The sequence below is a fragment of the Arachis stenosperma genome, chromosome 9, assembly GCF_014773155.1.
Source record: "Arachis stenosperma cultivar V10309 chromosome 9, arast.V10309.gnm1.PFL2, whole genome shotgun sequence".
NCBI lineage: Eukaryota > Viridiplantae > Streptophyta > Magnoliopsida > Fabales > Fabaceae > Arachis > Arachis stenosperma.
In genome coordinates, this window is record NC_080385.1 from 58,350,872 (window position 1) to 58,357,056 (window position 6,185).

Here is a 6,185-nt window from a genome sequence, read left to right on the forward strand (position 1 = left end):
CTGGCGTTTAAACGCCAGCCAAGGTACCTGGTTGGGCGTTTAACGCCCAAAAAGGTAGCATTTTGGGCGTTAAACGCCAGAATGTATACCATTCTGGGCGTTTAACGCCAAGATGGTGCTAGGGGGAAGATTTTGTTTTTCAAATCAATTTTTTTTCAAGTTTTCAAAGTTTTTCAAAATCAAATCTTTTTCAAATCATATCTTTTCAATCAAATGTTTTCAAAATCAATTTCTTTTTTTTTAAAGATACTTCCTAACAATTAATGATTTGATTGAACATTTTAAGTATGTTGCCTTTTCTGTTGAGAAAGGTTTAATGTTTGAATCATATCTTTTCTTGTTAGGCAAGTCATCAATTTTTAAAATCAAATCTTTTTAAAATTGTTTTCAAATCATATCTTTTAAAATTGTTTTCAAATCAAATCTTTTCAATCATATCTTTTTAATCACATCTTTTTCAAATTAGTTTTCAATCAAATCTTTTTAATTTCTAATTTCAAAATCTTTTTCAAAAATCACTTGATTTCTTTTCCACTTTGAATTTTCGAAAATTATCAATCAATTTTTCAAAATGTTTTTGACATCTTTTTAATTAATTTTCGAAAATTCTCTCCCCTTCTTCCCACATCCTTCTATTTATGGAGTATCACTCCTTCTTAATGCACAATTCGAACTCCATCTAATTAAAGTTCGAATTCTTCTCCTTCTTCTTTCTTCTATTTTTCTTTTCCTCTGACACCTCAAGGAATCTCTATACTGTGACATAGAGGATTCCACATTTTCTTGTTCTCTTCTCTTTCATATGAGCAGGAGCAGAGACAAAGGCATTCTTGTTGAAGCTGACCCTGAACCTGAAAGGACCTTGAAGCGGAAGCTAAGAGAAGCTAAGGCACAACTCTCTGTTGAGGACCTGACCGAATTCTTCAAAGAAGAAGAACTCATGGCAGCCGAAAACAACAACAATGCCAACAATGCAAGGAAGGTGCTTGGTGACTTTACTGCACCTACTCCCGATTTCTATGGGAGAAGCATCTCTATCCCTGCCATTGGAGCGAACAACTTTGAGCTTAAGCCTCAATTAGTTTCTCTAATACAACAGAATTGCAAGTTCCATGGACTTCCAATGGAAGATCCTCATCAGTTTTTAGCTGAGTTCTTGCAAATCTGTGACACAGTCAAGACTAATGGGGTTGACCCTGAGGTCTACAGACTGATGCTATTCCCTTTTGCTGTAAGAGACAGAGCTAGAATATGGTTGGACTCTCAACCTAAAGAAAGCCTGGACTCTTGGGAAAAGCTAGTCAATGCCTTCTTGGCAAAATTCTTTCCACCTCAAAAATTGAGTAAGCTTAGAGTGGAAGTCCAAACCTTCAGACAGAAGGATGGTGAATCCCTCTATGAAGCTTGGGAAAGATACCAACAGTTAATCAGAAAATGTCCCTCTGACATGCTTTCTGAATGGAGCATCATAGGTATTTTCTATGATGGTCTCTCTGAACTATCCAAGATGTCTTTGGATAGCTCTGCTGGAGGATCTCTTCATCTGAAGAAGACGCCTACAGAAGCTCAACAGCTAATTGAAATGGTTGCAAATAACCAATTCATGTACACTTCTGAAAGGAATCCTGTGAACAATGGGACAAGTCAGAAGAAAGGAGTTTTTGAGATTGATGCTCTGAATGCCATATTGGCTCAGAACAAGATATTGACCCAACAAGTCAATTTGATTTCTCAAAGTCTGTCTGGAATGCAAAATGCACCAAGCAGTACTAAGGATGCTTCATCTGAGGAAGAAGCCTATGATCCTGAGAACCCTTCAATGGAAGAGGTGAATTACCTAGGAGAACCCTATGGAAACACCTATAATTCTTCATGGAGAAATCACCCAAATTTCTCATGGAAGAATCAAGAGAGACCTCAACAAGGTTTCAACAACAATAATGGTGGAAGAAACAGGTTTAGCAATGGCAAGCCTTTTCCATCATCTTCTCAGCAACAGACAGAGAATTCTAAGCAGAACCCCTCTGACTTAGCAACCATGGTCTCTGATCTAATCAAAACCACTCAAAGTTTCATGACTGAGACAAGGTCTTCCATTAGGAATTTGGAGGCACAAGTGGGACAGCTGAGCAAGAAAGTTACTAAACTCCCTCCAAGTACTCTTCCAAGCAATACAGAAGAAAATCCAAAAGGAGAGTGCAAAGCCATAACCATGGCCGAATCTAGAGAGGGAAGAGAGGAAGTGAACGCCACTGAGGAAGGCCTCAATGGGCGTGCACTGACCTCCACTGAGTTTCCCAATGAGGAACCATGGGAATCTGAGGCTCAAAATGAGACCATAGAGATTCCATTAGACTTACTTCTGCCATTCATGAGCTCTGATGAATATTCTTCCTCTGAAGAGGATGAGTATGTCACTGAAGAGCAAGTTACTAAATACCTTGGAGCAATCATAAAGCTAAATGACAAGTTATTTGGAAATGAGACTTGGGAGGACGAACCCCCTTTGCTCACCAAAGAACTGGATGACTTGTCTAGGCAGAAATTACCTCAAAAGAAACAAGATCCTGGGAAGTTTTCCATACCTTGCACCATAGGCACCATGACCTTCAAGAAGGCTCTGTGTGACTTAGGGTCAAGTGTAAACCTCATGCCTCTCTCTGTAATGGAGAAGCTAGGGATCTTTGAGGTACAAGCTGCAAGAATCTCACTAGAGATGGCAGACAACTCAAGAAAACAAGCTCATGGACTTGTAGAGAATGTTTTGGTGAAAGTTGAATACCATTACATCCCTACTGATTTCATAGTCCTAGAGACTGGGAAGTGCATGGATGAATCCATCATCCTTGGCAGACCCTTCCTAGCCACAGCAAAGGCTGTGAGTGATGTTGATGGAGGTGAACTGATCATTCAAGTGAATGAAAAATCCTATGTGTTTAAGGCTCAAGGATATCCCTCTGTCATCATGGAGAAGAAGCATGAAGAGCTTCTCTCAAATCAGAGACAAACAGAGCCCCCACAGTCAAACTCTAAGTTTGGTGTTGGGAGGCCACAACCAAACTCTAAGTTTGGTGTTGAACCCCTACATTCAAACTCTAAGTTTGGTGTTGGAAGGTTCCAACATTGCTCTGAGTATCTGTGAGGCTCCATGAGAGCCCTCTGTCAAGCTACTGACATTAAAGAAGCGCTTGTTGGGAGGCAACCCAATGATTATATTTTATATATTTTCTTTTGTTATTTTATGTTTTTTGTAGGTTGATGATCATAAGAAGTCACAAAATCCATTGAAAAAGCAAAAACAGAATGAAAAACAGGAAGAAAAATAGCACACCATGGAGGAAGAATTCACTGGCGTTTAAACGCCAGTGAGGCTAGCAGTTGGGCGTTTAACGCCCAGTCTGGCACCCTTCTGGGCGTTTAACGCCAGAAAGGGGCACCAGACTGGCGTTAAACGCCAGAAAAGGGCAAGAACCTGGCGTTAAACGCCAGGAATGGGCATCAGCCCGGCGTTTAACGCCAGAAATGCCTCAAAACGTGATTTTGAGTGCCAATTGGTGCAGGGATGACTTTTCCTTGACACCTCAGGATCTGTAGACCCCACAGGACCCCCACCAACCCCACCACTCTCTCTTTCTTCTTTCCCCATTCACCAATCACCTCAATACCTCTTCCCCAAAAACCCTTCACCTATTAAATCCCATCTTTCTCTTCACCACTCACATCCATCCTTCATAAAACCCCACCAACCTCACCCTTCAAACTCAAACCACTTTCCCTCCCAAACCCCACCCATAATAGCCGAACCCCATCTCCCCTCTCTCCTATAAATACCCTTCTTCAATCCTTCATTTTTACACAACCTAAACACCACCTCTACCCCTCCTTGGCCGAATACATAAGCCACTCCTTTCTTCCTCATTTCTTCTTCTTCTACTCTCTTCTTTCTTCTTTTGCTCGAGGACGAGCAAACATTTTAAGTTTGGTGTGGTAAAAGCGTTGCTTTTTCGTTTTCCATAACCATTTATGGCATCCAAGGCCGGGGAAACCTCTAGAAAGAGGAAAGGGAAGGCAAAAGCTTCCACCTCCGAGTCATGGGAGATAGATAGATTCATCTCAAGGGTGCATCAAGATCACTTCTATGAAGTTGTGGCCTTGAAGAAGGTGATCCCCGAGGTCCCCTTTTCACTCAAAAAGGGTGAATATCTGGAGATCCGCCATGAGATCCGAAGAAGAGGTTGGGAAGTACTTACCAACCCCATTCAACAAGTCGGAATCTTGATGGTTCAAGAGTTCTATGCCAATGCATGGATCACCAAGAACCATGATCAAAGTGTGAACCCGGATCCAAAGAATTATCTTACTATGGTTCGGGGGAAATACTTGGATTTCAGTCTGGAAAATGTAAGGTTAGCATTCAACTTGCCCATGATGCAAGGAGATGAGCATCCTTACACTAGAAGGGTCAACTTTAATCAAAGGTTGGGCCAAGTCCTCACAGTTATATGTGAAGAGGGCGCACAATGGAAGAGAGATTCAAGAGGGAAGCCGGTTCAATTGAGAAGGCATGACCTCAAGCCCGTGGCTAGAGGATGGTTGGAGTTTATCCAACGCTCAATCATTCCCACTAGCAACCGGTCTGAAGTTACTCTAGACCGGCCCATCATGATTCATAGCATCATGATTGGAGAAGAAGTAGAAGTTCATGAGGTCATAGCCCAAGAACTCTACAAAGTGGCGGATAAGTCTTCCACCTTGGCAAGGCTAGCCTTTCCTCATCTCATTTGTCACCTCTGTTATTCAGTTGGGGTTGACATAGAAGGAGATATCCCCATTGATGAGGACAAGCCCATCACCAAGAAAAGGATGGAGCACACAAGAGACCCCTCTCATCATGAGATCCCTGAGATACCTCAAGGGATGCACTTTCCTCCACAAGGCTATTGGGAGCAAATTAACACCTCCCTAGGAGAACTGAGTTCCAACATGGGACAACTAAGGGTGGAGCATCAAGAACACTCCATCATCCTCCATGAAATTAGAGAAGATCAAAGAATCATGAGAGAGGAGCAACAAAGACAAGGAAGAGACATTGAGGAGCTCAAGCACTCCATAAGACCTTCAAGAGGAAGAACAAGCCGCCATCACTAAGGTGGACCCGTTCTTTAATCTCCTTGTTCTTTATTTTCTTGTTTTTCGAATTTTAGTGCTTTATGTTTGTCTATGTTTGTGTCTTATGATCATTAGTGTCTTAGTGTCTATGCCTTAAAGTTATGAATGTCCTATGAATCCATCACCTTTCTTAAATGGAAACTGTTCTTAATTGAAAAGGAGAAGAATTGCATGAATTTTGAATTTTATAATAAGTTTAATTATTTTGATGTGGAGGCAACACTTTTGTCTTCTGAATGTATGCTTAAACAGTGCATAGGTCTTTTGAATTTGTGGTTCATGAATGTTGGCTCTTGAAAGAATGATGAAAAAGGAGACATGTTACTGAGGATCTGAAAAATCATAAAAATGATTCTTGAAGCAAGAAAAAGCAGTGAATACACAAAAAAAAAAAAGAAAAAAAATTTTTTGAAAAAAAAGAAGAAGAAAGAAAGAAAGAAAGAAATAAAGTTGTGATCCAAGGCAATAAGAGTGTGCTTAAGAACCCTGGACACCTCTAATTGGGGACTTTAGCAAAGCTGAGTCACAATCTGAAAAGGTTCACCCAATTATGTGTCTGTGGCATGTATGTATCCGGTGGTAATACTGGAAGACAGAGTGCTTTGGGCCACGGCCAAGACTCATAAAGTAGCTGTGTTCAAGAATCATCATACTTAACTAGGAGAATCAATAACACTATCTGGATTCTGAGTTCCTAAAGAAGCCAATCATTCTGAATTCCAAAGGATAGAGTGAGATGCCAAAACTATTCAGAGGCAAAAAGCTAAAAGCCCCGCTCATCTAATTAATACTGATCTTCATAGATGTTTTTGGAGTTCATTGCATATTCTCTTCTTTTTATCTTATTTGATCTTCAGTTGCTTGGGGACAAGCAACAATTTAAGTTTGGTGTTGTGATGAGCGGATAATTTATACGCTTTTTGGCATTGTTTTTAGTATGTTTTTAGTATGATCTAGTTATTTTTTAGTATATTTTTATTAGTTTTTAGTTAAAATTCACTTTTCTAGACTTTACT

General features: G+C 40.4%; 1 non-coding gene across 1 annotated transcript; it reads right to left on the reverse strand.

Moving 5' to 3' along the window:
* Window positions 1-1,345: 1,345 nt before the first annotated feature.
* Window positions 1,346-1,453, reverse strand: LOC130952758 (small nucleolar RNA R71). Its single transcript, XR_009074934.1, has one exon. It is a non-coding gene; the product is annotated as a small nucleolar RNA R71 (small nucleolar RNA).
* Window positions 1,454-6,185: the final 4,732 nt, after the last annotated feature.